Source organism: Macaca thibetana, chromosome 8, assembly GCF_024542745.1.
Source record: "Macaca thibetana thibetana isolate TM-01 chromosome 8, ASM2454274v1, whole genome shotgun sequence".
In the NCBI taxonomy this organism is placed as follows: domain Eukaryota; kingdom Metazoa; phylum Chordata; class Mammalia; order Primates; family Cercopithecidae; genus Macaca; species Macaca thibetana.
In genome coordinates, this window is record NC_065585.1 from 66,785,662 (window position 1) to 66,802,927 (window position 17,266).

The window sequence follows — 17,266 nt, forward strand, 5'->3', positions numbered from 1 at the left end:
AGCCTCCGAAAGTGCTGGGATTACAGGTGTGAGCCACCGTGCCCGGCCTAGTTATTACTTTTAGTACTCCATCTGCTTCCTTTCTTTTGACTTTCATGCAGTTTATATCAATATTTACAGCCAATTGTATTCTTCAATTAGGTGAGGGAAATATCAGTTTAAACTTATGTGACTGATTGCAGCAGTATATTAAGACCATGAAAGATTATAAATTTGGGAATAAGCCTTACATTGAGTGAGTCAGAAAAAATCTGGAATTTTCCCAGATGAAATGTAATCTAATTATAGGAGAAAAGCTCTCAAAGACAAACTTTTGGTTAAACTGAGATAAAAATAGTTATGGAATAGTATTTTAGGTGTATAAATAAAATAAGCATTTCAGTTTCACAATTAGGTTTTCAATATATAAACTTGCTTATTTGACATCTTTTAGTAATATGGAATTTTATCTATTCTTACAATTCTTCCTCCCAAAGTATAATTAATTTTTAAAAGCCCTCAAAAATATAATGTTTTAAAAGCTAGGATATTTTCTTTAATTCATAATCTATTTAAATTATCTTAAAACTCAGCATGCCTAATTTTAGAGTATCTTTAATAAATTCAAAGATTTATGTGCTTATTCTCCTACATATAAAAATAGTATTTGAAAATGGTTTAAACAAAATGTAAAAATAGAATCAAGTTTAACTTTTTTTACATAACAAGTTCAAATTTGTCAATAAAAATGGACAAAAATTTGTATATTCCACTATCATAATCACTTTATGCAATAAAATGAAGTTATATGATGTGCATATTATCACTTAAACTATTCTGATGTTATGAATATTAAAGAACAATAGAACTAGTGAATACTTTAGGCTGAAATAATAATTAAAATATCCTACATTAAAATAGTTTTCGGCAACTAACTCCTGCCTTCGCCCAATTTTATTTAAACATATGTATAGGTGATTCACAAAGTAACCAAAAATTAGAATTAAAAACATTTTTAAATATTGCTGATATTATAGTTCATTTGGATTTTGAAAGGCATAATCCTCCTAATTGAAAGTATTAGCAAAATGCAGAAGGAATTTTTCCCCAGCTATGCGGGTAAGGAACTGGTGTTAAAACACAACAAAACAAAAAGGAAGGAAAAAGTAACAAGAAAAAAAAAAACGTTGCTTTTCAGCACTAGGCCATCAGAACCAAAGGAGAGCTTTCTACTAGGTATCCATTTACTCTCATTTCTCAGAAGACCAAGGTCAAAAATAATAATTCTATGCTGTTGTATTAGGCCATACTTACCTGAGACTGAGTAATTTATAGGAAAAGAGGTTTAATTGGCTCACGGTTCTGGTTCTTCAGGCTGTACCAGAAGCATATTCTTCAGGCTGTACAGGAAGCATAACACTGGCATCTGCTTCTGGAGAAGCCCCAGGAAGCTTACAATTTTGGCAGACAGTGAAGGAGGAGCAGGTGTCTCACATGGTGGGATCAGGAGCAAGAGACAGAGTGGAGGTGCCACACACTTTTAAACCACCAGATCTTGCAAGAACTAACTCATTATCTTGAGGACAGTACCAAGAGGATGGTGCTAAATTATTCATGAGAAACTGCTCCTATGATCCAAATATCTCCCACCAGGCCACACCTTCAACATTGGAGAGTAAAATTCAACATAAAATTTTGGCAAGGACAACATCCAAACTATATCAACTATGTCGATCGACTGTGTTCCATCAACACTGATTCGTTGATGGAAACATACCAAAAGTCACAACATACTTCCAGTTTCATTAATGACAACATTTTCAGTGATGATAAGAGGTTTATTCTAAGTTCCAAAACCTAACTTGTGCCATTCTCCAGGTAGTTGTATGGTCTCCTACTGAGGGACTTGCAGCAGCTTGACATTTCAATTTGAGATCTTTGGGATAATTGAGAATTGATCATTTTCCATGAGTTTTATTTAGATAATACTTTTTTGAAATTGTAGTCCCTCATCTCATTTCCTTCTCACAATCCCCTAGACCTTGCTCTACCTTTTATTTTCTACAGCTAAGATATTGTACGGTTACCTATTTATTACACTTATTGTGGCTGTCTCTGTCACTAGACTGCAGACTCAAAAGGCAAAGGTATTTTTCACTGGTATTTTCACCAGAATTCCAAAATCCTGGGATATTCTCTAAACACTCAAAAATTTTCACTGAATGGGAAAAAGGAATGAACATAGAAATCATTCTTATAAAAAAAGAGGCATAATATCACCACTATTTTTACATATGACTGTGGAGGTTCTAGACAATTAAGACCAGAAAATATATATATATATATATATATATATATATATATAAAATTGGTCCTCCATTTCTGTGGGTTCCACATCTGACTATTCAACCAATTGTGGATTGAAAATAATCAGAAAAAAAAATTTCCACAAAGTTTCATAACACCAACCTTGAATTTGAATCCAAGTGAATGAAGCAATGTGTAGACTTTGTATTAAACATTTTTATTAATCTAGAGTTTATTTAAAACATGGTGAAACCCCGTCTCTAATAAAAATACAAAAATTAGCTGGGTGTGGTGGTGGGCACCTGTAATCCCAGCTACTCTGGTGGCTAAGGCGGGAAAATTGTTTGAGACAGGGAGGTGGAGGCTGCAGTGAGCCGAGATTGTGCCACTGCACTCCAGCCTGGGCGACGGCGTGAGAATCTGTCTCCAAAAAAAAAAAAAAAAAGAAAAAGAAAAAAAAGAATATGGAAGACTGTGTGTAGATTATACACAAGTTCTACCTGCCATTTTATATAAGGGATTTAGGGGTCCTGGATTTGAATCCCCATGGATATATAGGGGCAACTGTGTGTGTGTGTGTTTGTGTGCATGTTTGTATGCATATATTCCATATATATGATTAATCAACAATTTTGTAAAATTAAAAAATCCAGTAAAACTGTCTTATTTAAAATAGAAGTAACAATAAAAATAAACTGCAGGATTGCACCCAATATCCTGAGGCTTTCATAAATAAAATGTCCCATTATGTTTCGAGATGAAAAGATAAAATTTGGTGATGTCACTTATCTCCAAATTAATTAAAAAAACAAAATTACAACTACAATTTTATGAGAATTGGCAAGATGATTAGAAAAGTCACCTAGAAGGTAAATGATAACCATAGAGCAAGAGCAAGGTCAGGAAACCCATTAAAGTCAAACATACCAAAGTTGAGGTAACCACGTCATATTTGACAAAAAGCACACCCAAAATCAAAGTGATTCAGATAATCCAAAATGAAAGGATTTGATGAAATGTAACATGCAAATATAAAAAACAAAAGAAAGTGCATGCGTGGAGGCTCATGCCTGTAATCCCAGCACTTTGGGAGGCCAAGTAAGGTTGATCACCTGAGGTCAGGAGTTCGAGAACAGCCTGGCCAAGATGGTGAAATCCTGTCTCTACTAAAAATACAAAAATTAGCCAGGTGTGATGGCGGGTGCCTGTAATCTCAGATACTCGGGAGGCTGAGCCAGAAGAATCACTTGAACCTGGGAGTCTGAGGTTGCAGTGAGCTGAGGTCAACCCATTGCACTCTAGCCTGGCGACAACAGTGAGACTCCATCTCAAAAAAAAAAAAAAAAAAAAAAAAAAAAAAAGGCACGGGACAAATTGAGCCTCAAAATGCCTATCTTGCTTTGAGGTTCCTTCTAAGGAGACATGTCTGCCACACAACCCATGTTACGGAGGTGGCCATAAATAGGACTGAAGGAGACCCACTACACTACCACTTCCTCACGGTTGGTTAGGCTGAGGATGTACTCTGGACTCAGGGACAACCATTTCTTGGGAACATCTGTGATTTACGTTAAGACATGAAATTTATGGGATAATAAATGAGAGCAATTAAATTCCCTCTGTCTTAGTTATTTGAATTAGGAAACACAGCTGAGTTAATGGGGCAATGCAGGGTAGCAACTAAAGTCAAATAAATTCTGTGAAGCAGAGTGAGGGCGTGCTCATAAGGGAGGCCAATAGGAAATGCAACATGAAGGAGAAGAAATTAAGAAATTATTAATAAGAATGACCTGACACAGTGCTTCACATCTATGATCCTAGTACTTTGCAAGGCCAAGGTTCCCGGAAGGATTGCTTGAGTCCTGGAGTTGGGGATCAACCTGGGTAATATAGTGAGACCTTGTCTCTATGAAAAATAAAATAAAGACTAAAAGAGAAATTAAGAAGAAAGGGATAAGAAAGAGAAAAGGTATTTTGAGGAGGGGATGAGGAGTTTGAAAAATAGTATCAGGAAATGAAAAATTGAGAGAAGCAGGAACATCATGAGAAAAACAGTAAATGGCCTATGAAAGATTGAAAAGGAGGCATTCATCAGGAATTCCTGTTTCTAAAGCATAGCTCAGCAATTCACAGCACATTGGCCAGATACAGCCCACATCCTATTTTTGTACTGCTCACAAAGCAGTAATGGTTCAACAAGTTTAAATTATTTTAACCCCCTCTCACACAAAAAAAACTTGGTGACACATAAGAATATAATTAAATTAAAATTTCAGAGTTCATAAATGAAGTTTTTAGAATATAGCACATCTATTCATTTATGAATTGTTCATGGCTGTTTTTATGCTATCGTGGCAGAGTGGAATACTTGTGACAGAGACTATGTGGTGATCACATCACTACAGTTAAACCACAGTGTTATAAGACATGCTGTATGAAAGAACACACATTTCATACTCCACAAGATGCAGTATGCAAAATCTCATAACAGATCATTATTAACAGAAGAACATTTGCAATTAACAATTGATTTTCATGATGGGAAATACTAACTCTGAACCCCAATTAAGCAAAATGCTGTCTCCTCAGAAAATAATCCTATTCTTCTTATTAGTCAATCTGTATAGTAAAATATTTTGTTCAATTATTATATTTTGAATTTTGCGAAAACTGGTTTTCTCTCTTATGTAAGTACATTTATATTATTCTTAATTTTGACTTTGCTTGTAAAACCTTAAACAGTGAACAGAAACACATGTGGGGTTTTTTGTTTGTTTTATTGTAAACAACAAGTTTGTAAACTTCTGTTCTAAGGTGTTCTCAGATTGGGTTTCGATGCATGTGTCTTCTTGTGGTATACTCTCTTTTGTTTGAGACATTTCTAGAAATTTTTACTTTTTGAGAAAAATAAAAGAACAGCAATAGCAATTGGAATACTGAACGTTGTCTAAAATGATAAATTGGAGTCAAAATATATTAAATAATACTAAATGGAAAACTTCATATTAAAAGGTTGTAGGTACTAATGAAAACATAATAGTAATGACCCTTTATGGTTTATATAACATAATATCAACTACAAAAATGGACAAGTTTTATAAACAGTCAATTTTCCAGAAGTTACACCTTCTTTTAATTGTAACAGTTCACCTGAACAAAAAAATGTAAGATAGGGAATTGGATTGATTAATGTCTATAATACATAAAACTTTGCATGCTCTAATGTGAGCATAATTATTTTGTATTGTCTGCACATCTTTTACAAAAATGATTAATGTTCTAGGCCAGAAGAACAGCTTTCTTTCAGCCTAAAAGTTAAAATTTTCATAATCTACATTATTTGATGACAATTGAAGAAATCAAGAATTGAATACTTTTTAAAAGTATGATAACCAGATTTGTCAACTGAAAGTTAAAAAGAAATCCTTAACAACATAATTACTGGGTAAAAAACAAAAGCAGAACTTCAATATCACGAAAGAAAAAAGAATGTTGCAGATTATAGCATACAAAAAAGTGTTAACATTTTATTTTAGATACACAAAACTTTAAATAATTGAATTAATTTTAAAACGGAAAATAATTGAGTTAAGATTTTATTTAAGAAATTAAAGGTCCGCAAAATAAAATTAAGAACATAAAAGAAAGGAAATAATTAAGAAAGGGGAGGGGCTAAGATGGCCGAATAGGAGCAGCTCTGGTCTGCAGCTCCCATGGAGACCAACGCAGAAGGTGGGTGATTTCTGTATTTCTGACTGAGGGTAACCAGTTCATCTCATTGGGACTGGTTAGACAGTGGGTCCAACCCATGGAGGGTGAGCAGAAGCATGGTGGGGCATTACTTTACCTGGGAAGTGCAAGGAGCTGGGGACTTCTCTCCCCAAGCCCAGGGAAACCATGAGGGACTGTGTTACGTGGCCAGATTACTATGCTTTTCCCACGGATTTTGCAATCTGCAGATCAGGAGATTCCCTCACGTGCCACCAGGGCCCTGCGTTTCAAGCACAAAACTGGGCAGTGGTTTGGGCAGACACTGAGCTAGCTGCAGGAGTATTTTTTCATACCCCAGTGGTGCCTGGAACCCCTGGGTGAGGTGAGACAGAAGCATTCACTTCCCTGGAGAGGGGGCTGAAGCCAGGGAGCCAAGTGGTCTCGCTCAGCGGGTCCCACTCATACAGAGCCCAGCAAGCTAAGAACCACCGGCTTGAAATCCTCATTGCCAGCACAGCAGTCTGAAGTCAACGCGAGACTATCAAGCTTGGGGTGGGGAGGGGTGTCCACCATTACTGAGGCTTGAGTAGGCAGTTTTCCCCTGAGAGTGCTAAGGAGGCTAGGAGGTCTGGGGCTGCGCACAGCAAAGTGTCTGTAGCCAGACTGCTTCTCTAGACTCCTCCTCACTGGGCAGGGCATCGCTGAGGGAAAGGTAACAGCCCCAGTCGGGGACTTACAGACAAAACCCCCATGTCCCTGGAACAGAGCACCTGGGGGAAGGGGAGCCTGTGGATGCAGCTTCAGTGGATTTAATTGTTCCTTCCTGCTGGTTCTGAAGAGAGCAACTGATCCTGACAAGAGGGATTCTCCCAGCACAGAGCACCAGTTCTGCTAAGAGACAGACTATCTCCTCAAGTGGGTCCCTGACCCCTGTGCCTCCTGAATGGGAGAAACTTCCCAAAAGGGGTTGATAGACACCTCATACAGGAGAGCTCTGGTTGGCATCAGGCCAGTGTTGGCATCAGGCCTCTGGGATGAAGCTTCAAGAGGAAGGAGCTGGCACCAATCTTAGCTGTTCTGCAGGTGATACCCAGGTGAACAGGGTGTGGAGTGGACCTCCAGCAAACTGCAGCAGACCTGCAGAAGAGGGGCCTGTTAGAAGAAAAACTCATAAACACAAAGCAACGTCATCAACATCAACATAAAGTATCCCCACACAAAAACCCCATCCAAAAATCATCAGCCTCAAAGACAAAAGGTAGATAAATCTGTGAAGATGAGGAAACAACAGCGCAAAAACACTGAAAATTCCTAAAAAACAGAATGGCTCTTCTCCAAATGATCACAACTCCTCTCCAGCAAGGGCACAAAACTGGATGGAGAATGAGATTGACGAATTGACAGAAGTAGGCTTCAGAAGGTGGGCAATAACAAACTCCTATAAGCTAAAGGAACATGTTATAACCCAATGCAAGGAAGCTAAGAACCTTGAAAAAAAGGTTACAGAAACTGCTAACTAGAATAACCAGTTTAGAGAGGAACATAAATGACCTGATGGAGCTGAAAAATGCAGCGTCAGAACTTAGTGAAGCATACACAAGTTTCAGTAGCCGAATTGATCACGAGAAAGAAAGGATATGAGCGGTTGAAGATCGACTTATTGAAATAAGGCGTGAAGACAAGATTAGAGAAAACAAAATGAAAAAGAACAAACAAAACATCCAAGAAATATGGGACTATGTGAAAAGACCAAACCTACGATTGATTGGTGTACCTGAAAGTGACAGGGAGAATGGAACCAAGCTGGAAAACATACTTTAGGATATCATCCAGGAGAACTTCCCCAACCTAGCAAGACAGGCCAACATTCAAATTCAGGAAATACAGAGAACACCACTAAGATACTCCTTGATAAGAACAACCCCAAGACATATAATCCTCAGATTCTCCAAGACTGAAATGAAGGAAAAAATGTTAAGGGTAGCCAGAGAGAAAGGTTAGGTTAGTCTGATGGAAAGCCCATCAGACTAACAGGGGATTTCTCTGCAGAAATCCTACAAGCCAGAAAAGAGTGGGGGCCAATGTTCAACATACTTAGACAAAATAATTTTCAACCCAGAATTTCATATCCAGCCAAACCAAGCTTCATAAGCGAAGAAGAAATAAAACTCTTTCTAGACAAGCAAATGCTGAGGGATTTTGTCACCACCAGGCCAGCCTTACAAGACCTCCTTAAGGAAACACTAAATATTGAAAGCAGAAGCCATGGGCAGAAAACAGAAACTGGACCTTTTCCTTACCCCTTATACAAAAATTAACTCAAGATGGATTAAAGACTTAAATATAAAAAACTAAAACCATAAAAACTCCAGAAGAAAACCTAGGCAATACCATTCAGGACATAGGCATGGGCAAAGCCTTCATGACTAAAACGCCAAAAGAAATTGCAACAAAAGCCAAAATCAAAAAATGGAATCTAATCAGACTAAAGAGCTTCTGCACAGCAAAATAAACTATCATCAGAGTGAACAGGCAACCTACAGAATGGGAGAAAACTTTTTCAAGCTAACCATCTGACAAAGGTCTAATACCCAGAATCTATAAGGAGCTTAAACCAATTTACAAGGAAAAAAAAATCAAAAAGTGGCCAAAGGATATGAACAGACACTTCTCAAAAGAAGACATTTATGTGGCCAAAAAACATATGAAAAAAAGCTCATCATCATTGGTCATTAGAGAAATGCAAATCAAAACCACAATGAGATACCATCTCATACCAGTTAGAATGGTGATTATTGCAAATTTGGGTAACAACAGATGCTGGCAAGGCTGTGGAGAAATAGGAATGCTTTTACCGCATTGGTGGGAGTGTAAATTTGTTCAACCATTGTGGAAGACAGTACGGTGATTCCTCAAGACTGTAGAACCAGAAACACCATTTGACCCAGCAATCCCTTCACCGTGTGTATACACCCAAAGGATTTTAAATCATTCTACTATGAAGACATATACACATGTGTGTTTATTGCAGCACTATTTACAATAGCAAAGACTTGGAACCAACCAAAATGCCCATCAATGACAGACTGGATAAAGAAAATGTAGCACATATACACCGTGGAATAGTATGCAGTAATAAAAAAGAATGAGTTCATGTCCTTTGCTGGGACATGGATGAAGCTGGAAGCCATCATTCTCAGCAAACTAGCACAGGAACAGAAAACCAATCACTGCATGTTCTCGCTTATAAGTGGGAATTGAACAATGAGAATACATTTACACAGGGAGGGGAACATCACACACCAGGGCCTGTAGGGGGGTGTGGGGCAAGGGGAGGGAGAGCATTAGGACAAATACCTAATGAATGTGGGGCTTAAAACCTAGACGACAGGTTGATAGGTGCAGCAAGCCACCATGGCACATGTGTGCCTATGGGACAAACCTGCACGTTTGCACATGTATCCTGGAACTTAAAGTAAAATAAAATAATAATAATAATAATTAAGAAATAATTTCTGAAAGCAGCAGCAAATAATATATAAAAGTGCTATTGACAAATAGATAAAAGTAAGAGAATATTAGAGGTTAATCTGTAAAATTAATAAAATCAAGATAGTTTTTAGCAAAGCTAATCAAGAGAAAAGAATAAACACAAATAGTAAAAAATAGGGAGAAAACAAATTCTATGAGATACAGATCTTTTTCACTTTAGAAAGTATATATACAACATGATATATACATTTAAATTAAATGGAAAATTATCTGGAAAATATAAAAATATAATAGGGTTTCAAGAATATATTAAGAAATATGAATGGGCCATGTGGAAAACAAAAGAACTACTTACCCATATGGTTATGAACTTAATTCTCAACATTTCAATAAACAGATAATTCTTTTATGTAAATAGTTAAAACAGAAAATTAAGGCAATCTCTGCTGTTGGATAAATCACGGGGAAAGGTTATACTGATTACTGACCTTGAGAAGCATTTTACTTTTCTCTTTGGCTCTAATACTATTTTTCTTTATACTGATATTGGAATTTTACATTCTCCAGTAGTAATGTAATAATTTCCAAATTGTTGGTAAATACCTCTGAATATTCCTTTTAGTTTTGTAATACTTTTTGTTTTTGAAGTTATATTCTATTGTTATATGTTCTATAATTCTTTGCTATTTACGTTCTCTTTTGTTTTTTTCTTGATCAAACTTGTCAACCACTTGCCAATGTTATTTGCTTTCTTCTATTATAACTTGAATGCCATGAGGTCAAAGCTTGTGTCTCTTTTGATCACTGTTGAAACACAGGTGACATCTAGCATTCAGAACAGTGCTAGGCAGATAGTGTAAACTTTTATGAATTATTTTCACATGAAGATAAATGTTTGGCTACAGTTCTAAGACAACATTTTTTATTATACCTCTGAATATTACTTTCTGTCCATTCTCCCTCTCTGACCCATCTGGACACTGTGATGCTCTCTTTCTTTTCAGACACAAGCAAGGACTGCATCTCTCCATCCCTGAAATTAGAATTTGCCATGTACCTTGCTGTGGGCAATGAACTCTCTAGTGGAAGCATTGAACAGGTGGTGCATGGTGCCATTATGATGCTCTGCTTTCTTTTGTCTGAATTACAAAGCTGGCACATGATGGAACACTGCTCTGAAGAGCAGACTGGGCATGGAGCAGATTTGGGAGACTGAGAAATCAAAGCTCAATGTGATAGGCCACTGAAATTAGGGGAATTTTGTTTTCTAGCCTAATACTAACTATAAAAAAGAAATTCTCAACTTAATCCTTCATATCCCATACATTTCTTTATTCATCCTTTTTCTTTTCTTTTCTTTTTTCTTTTCTTTTCTTTTCTTTTATTTTTCTTTTCTTTTCTTCTTCTCTCTCTCTCTCTCTCTCTCTCGAGTTTCGCCCTTGTCACCCAGGCTGGAGTGCAATGGCACAATCTCAGCTCACTGCAACCTCCACCTCCCAAGATCAAGTGATTCTCCTGCCTCAGTCTCCTGAGTAACTGGGATTACAGGCATCTGCCACCACACTCGGCTAATTTTTGTATTTTTAGTGGAGACAGGGTTTCACCATGTTGACCAGGCTGGTCTCGAACTCCTGACCTCAGGTGATCTGCCCACCTCCACCTCCCAAAGTGCTGAGATTACAGGCGTGAGGAACCGTGCCTGGCCTATTCATCCATTTTTTAAAACTTCTATATGTTCTATTATTTTAGAACAGTTCTACCCAATTTCCTGCTCAATAATTTTCAGCTATAACCATACAGCTATTTTATTTCATCTACTTTTTCTTTTGTATTCAATATAAATAAAACTTAATGTTATAATATTTATTGGCTTTTTGAATGGTCCATGTCTCTCTCAGAATAAAAAAAAAAAAGTTCATTTTAGAATCTATTGTAACTGTTCTGTTGACTTTGTTTTCTCTGATAGTAATTACACCATTTATTGATGGTGCGCCTTTGATATGGTGTTGCCTTTCTTCAAATACTTAGTAATTACCATCAGGGTATTCATATCAGGCTGTCTCCTGAAACTACTTGTGGAACTTTGACTGGAGGTCAGGATGTGATGTTCTGTCACGGATTATATTTTGGCTCATTTAGAGTGAGAATAGAGAATGGAAAAGGAAGACATTTTCCCTCCTCCATTCTTCATTGGAGAGGATGACCCGGCCTATGCCATGTGCGTGCATACACATGTGTTTGTATGTATACATACACACACAGGAGTTTCTCTTACTGTAGAACTGCATTTTGTATTCATGTTAATTGCAACTTAATTACTTATCGTGCCAAGATTCCTCCACTTTTAGGCAAGGACCTTCTTTCAACAACACTATTTTCCTATTAATATATGAACAATTTATGGAATGAGTTGAATGTTGAAGGGCACAGTCAGAAACAACACAGTCAATTAACCTACTGGTTTTCCCTTTTAATCTTTTCAGTACACCAACTCAATCCTGCCTTTCAGATAAAATTTCAAGGAGATCCAACAGCTTTTTGTTGCTGTTGTTACATATTAAACAACTCCTTTTTCCAAGTATTAAAAACATCTAAATCAAACTTATAATAATATGACAATTGTCCAAACTCTAATTCAATTTTCTCATCTGTCATACTCTAGCCTAGATTGTTTGGGATCCTCCTGAGTCTGGTTCTAGGAGAGACAGAGGTAAGAAAGTAGTGTATAGGGTCTTCCATTATGATCTGGCAACAGAGCCTTCTGGGTATTATACAATTCCCAAAACAACCGTTCCTTTTTGGGGTTGCATTTGCAGTGCCCTTGGACCCACCTTGATTTGCAGTTCCTAGGCTATGGGACATAATCTCCTCCAGCTGGCCACTTAAAATTTCTCCCCTCCCCTGGGCTTTTAGCAACATATCCCTTACTTAGTTTGGGATAGTTCACAGTTTTCAAGACTTTTTCTCGGGCAGTTTTCCTTTGAAAGCAACTCCAAATTGGATTCCTCACATGGGCCCACATCTGGTCCCTAGGAAAACAAGTCACCAGTAGGAAGTGGTTTTCTCTCAACAGCCTTCCTTCTCTTTTCTCTGCCAGCTCAAGTCAATCAAACATCATTAGAACTTGCCTGTAACTCAAACACCTGTCCACGCCTTTCAACTCCAGAGAAGATATATCTAAACTTTCTGAACACACACAGTGCTCCTCCTTTCAGATGCCCTGCTTCTCTCAAAATGGATACTGACCAGCATCTTCAGATAATTCCTCCACACAGGTCTCTCCCATAAATTCTCATTGCAGTTTAGTGGGAAGCAACATATGGCAGAACACACTTTATAATTTCGCAGCATGCCCTTCCTGCAAGGTTTTATATAACACTTCAGACTTTGGTAAGTGTTATTTTTTAAGCTATTTTATAAATTATTTCTCCATATTTAAGGGGTGAAATTGGAATTTTGTTACCTGGATATATTGCGTAGTGTTGAAATATGGACTTGTAGTGTAACCATCACCTAAATAATGAGGTAAGTATTCATAACAAATATTTTATTCTCTTCTTTTGAGTCCTTAGCTGAAACTGAGACAGAGAGAAACTAATTTTACTATTATAATATTTTGTTACATTTGTCAAAAGTTTCAATCTGATCTTGTCTTCTGTATATCTAGTGGGATCTTTCATATGAGTTTTTGGTTAACTAAGAGGTACTCGTCTTGTTTTTCTGCACAGATGTGGTTTATAAAGTATCTCATTAGATCAATCATTTCCAGGGATCTAGAGGAGTAGAAAGCTGGAAGCATGGACTCAGTCCATAATCTTAAAATGGAAGTTCTTCAGTGGCTTTATTGCTCATAAGCTATGGTAATTTTCCTACAAGATACCTAATATTTTATTTTGACAAACCATATCTTAAAACACTTAAGTATATAAATGAATTCCTTCCATTAGACACATGGTACTATTTAAGATTTCCTACTATGTGCCAGGTACTCTTTTAGTGTTCTGATGCTTAAAAAATGACAAAGTATCACAGGTAGACAGACACCTATATAGATAGATAGAACACTGACACACAAATATACATCCTAAATTATTGCAATAAAGGAGAATTGACAAAGTACTATGCAATCATAACACACGGAATACCAAATGGTACATACATGTGTTTGCGAGTGAGCAGTAGAAGGGAAATCTTAAACACGTGAACTTCCCTAGACATTAGTTGTCACCTCTTGACCCTTGATCTTGCATCAAGTGTTCATTGAGATCATTTTACTTCTAGTTGAATGAGAATTCCAGAAGCACCGCCAAGTTTATAAAGAAGTCATAACTTGGAGTTGTCAGAGTTAGGGACGTAGACACTATTTTAGTCATGGCAGTGAAATCTACTGCTATATGGTATTCTGTATTTTCAAAGGGTCATTTAACACGTGAAGTGAAGACCTTGAGGTTCAGTCTGTTTGGTAAAAAACTAGACAGCTTACAACTATAAGTCACTTTATACTTGAATCTTCCCTAAGCATTCTGAAAAGTTTCTCCATCGTTGCCCTTTGTCAGTTGATGCTTTGTTATGCTTTGTTGTGCTTGCATTAGGTGACAAGTGTTTGGCATCTAATAGGCTGTATATAGTGCTCCTACCATATTATTATGTTATGTGCAATGGGGCTACCCAATTAATACATAGCAATTAATTTTATAAACTTTATTGACTACTTGCACAACCATTTGAAAACACTTTGGAATAATGTGAAGGGTTGAACTAAGGTCAAAATAAGATCTCCAGAAGATTTCTATTTTTACTTTGAAAAATTTTTCTAAAGAGAGGGTAAATTTTATAGTGACTCAGCTTCGTCTTTATACTGAGAAATGTGAAATAATCCTCACTTTTACCAGTATGACAACCATAATCTGTTACCAGGTTTCTATAATGTAGAAAGTTGGTACGTGGGAACCTAGATGTCAGTTAGGGTCCAAAGAAACCACTTACCCATTCCTGGAACAAGGGCACTCTAGGAAAGCTAGTAAGTGGCTATTTCCAATTTAAGCCTCTTTTCATATAAAAACAATGATGATAGCACTAAATTAAGCAGCCCAGTCCCCGTGCTATAGTGCTGAATTGCAATGAACTGGCTTCCGTACCTGTGGAGTGATGGCATTCCCCAGTCTCATTATTGGAAGCTTTGCTTGTCATTTAACATTTAGCAGAACATGCAGTATTGCAAGTAAAATTTTCTTTCAGTTTAAATACATGACTGTAACAGCAAGTCGGAATCCTCTTTTTCTGCAGGAGGTTGGATAGGGACATTCATTCATTTTTGCGTACATTAGACAAATATTTCTTAAGAACCTGATCTATATCAACACAATATTATTTGCCTAGGGAGACAAAAGAAGTGTCAGTCGTGATCCCAAGAGAGGAGATGCTTATATTGACACCTTCAATTGCATCTGAAGTTTCCCTTAACTGCGCTTCTTAGTGAGCAGCAACAATAATTGACACCACTTTTTAATCACTTAGGTTGCAGGCACCACACTAAGTACCTTACAAAATCAGTTCATTGATAGCATTGTCTTAACAAAGAAACACAATTTTGCAGTTCCAAAACTGGGTCTAAGATAGGTTAATATCTTGCGCAAAGTAACATAGCTAGTAACTAAAGTGATAGCACAGTTATTAAGTAAAATGACAGAGTGAGGGCCTTGATTCAGGTTTCTTTTACTCCAAAGTTGTTTAATTTATTTTATACTGTCCTCAAAGTACTAAATCAGACGGAAGTTCTTGCATTTTCAAAGTAAAGCAAATGCCAAAGCAGGTTAGGCAGTCGATCAGGTGAAAAAGTCATAAAGCTAGCCTCTACATCATAATGCCTAGAAAACATGAGATTATTCTCTCCTCATTCCTCACTCTTACATATAACAATGTATTCAAGTCCTGAAACTTTTCTTTCTAAATCTTTTCAATATGTGTTTTTTTCTCTCTATTCCTGCTATTGCTGTCCTATCAACAGCTTCCTGACTTGTTTCTCTGCCTCAAATTTTGTACCATTAATTTATTCCTTATATTATCCTATAATGATCAATCTAACATAAAAATCTGATCACGTCACCCTCATGTGGATAAGTGACCAAAGGCCATTATCTGATCCAGTGCCCCAAATATGGCATAGGGTTTAGCCCCTATGCCTCACCTCCTGTCACACCCTTGCTCCCCGCTGGAGTCTCTGGTAGTATAAAGACATATATATTTTACAGCACACAATATACTGTTTCATAGTCCTTTCCTCTAAACATGTTCTTCCTTTATCCTTAGATGCTTAAAGCCCTCTCTATATTTCTAATACACCCAGCACATGTCTCTATCTAAGCATTTGCCAAGTGAGATTTAATATACCTACGTTTGTGGCTTTTTTCTATCCTAGCAAACTAGACAACTTAAGTGCAAGTCCATGTGTTTTCCAAATATGATCCTTCAGTGTCTAGTTAAGGGCATAAAATAAATGTTTATTAAACTATATTAAAACAAAATGACAGTTTTTAAAAAATCAAACAATAAGAACAACAAAAATGGAGATATTCTCAGTTCTCCTAGTAGAACCTAGAAAACACTTACTGAAAAATCAGGGGAGAAAAGATATAGGTACTTCCTACAGGTTGATTGTATCTTTGCATTCACCTTTATGTGTCCTTGGACCAATGACTTAATGATTTGAAGTGAGTCTCAATTTCCTAATTACACAGTTAAATGGTTGTATTGGCTCATTCTTGGACCGAGGCTGAAAAGGCCCCAAAAGTCTATAGTTGCCACACTAACTACCCTACACACCAGAAATAATATTTCAATAGATATAATTTTTCTAGATGCCACAAATGTGAATCAAAACAAAATTTACATGTAAAGTAAAAGCAAGACATAATGAAAATTCTGTTCTGTAGGCAGAAACAGCTCCCCATACCCAACTATCTACCCTAAAATGACATGCCACTAGTGAAAGGGACTAAGTAAGAACACATGGGTAGAAAATTGCAACACAGCACCCCAAGTAGAAAGAAAACTCTAAACATTGGAACTATATAATTACATTAATGCATTTTAATGCCTATTTTATTCTACATGAAAACTACCGGAATGCTCCTGCATTCTACCTTTACACCTAACAAGCCTATTGAAACCTTAAAGGGCTGAAGACTCACGAGGAGTCATCCTTGGCTCCAAGAAGCACTGCTTCCTCAGTGACACAAGGTTTAGCTTGAGAAACGATATCAGCTATAGCCCTGGACTCCACGTAAATAGATCCTTCATTAGTGTGGCTGGGATATCAGTTTTCCAGGGCTGTCAGAAGCAATCCTCTCTTTAGTTATAACATACTAAAATTACTGGTGTTCGAAAGCTGTCTAAGCAGTTTACAAATACAGCAATACACTGTCTCTAAGAATCATGCATACTGTATTTCAGTTAATTCCATCTATTTAGAAGGTTAAAATTGTAGTTCTAGAACTGGAGAACTGTATGGGTTGTTCAAACAAAGAAAAATAAAAATTTATTGTAAATTCTTACACTGTTAAAGGTATGAGATTTTAGTAAGATGCAATTTGGTTACACTTGGCAGATTCCTGGAACTAGAATCCTTTTGACATTATTAAGAATCAATTAAGCATAGTTTCCCTAGGTATTGCTATAGTCCCTTAGTAATTTATCCAGGGCACATTCATAGCCTCTTTGTAGGTGAAATATAAATGGGACTGATTTAGATCAAGGATAGCTTTAAAACTAATGAGTG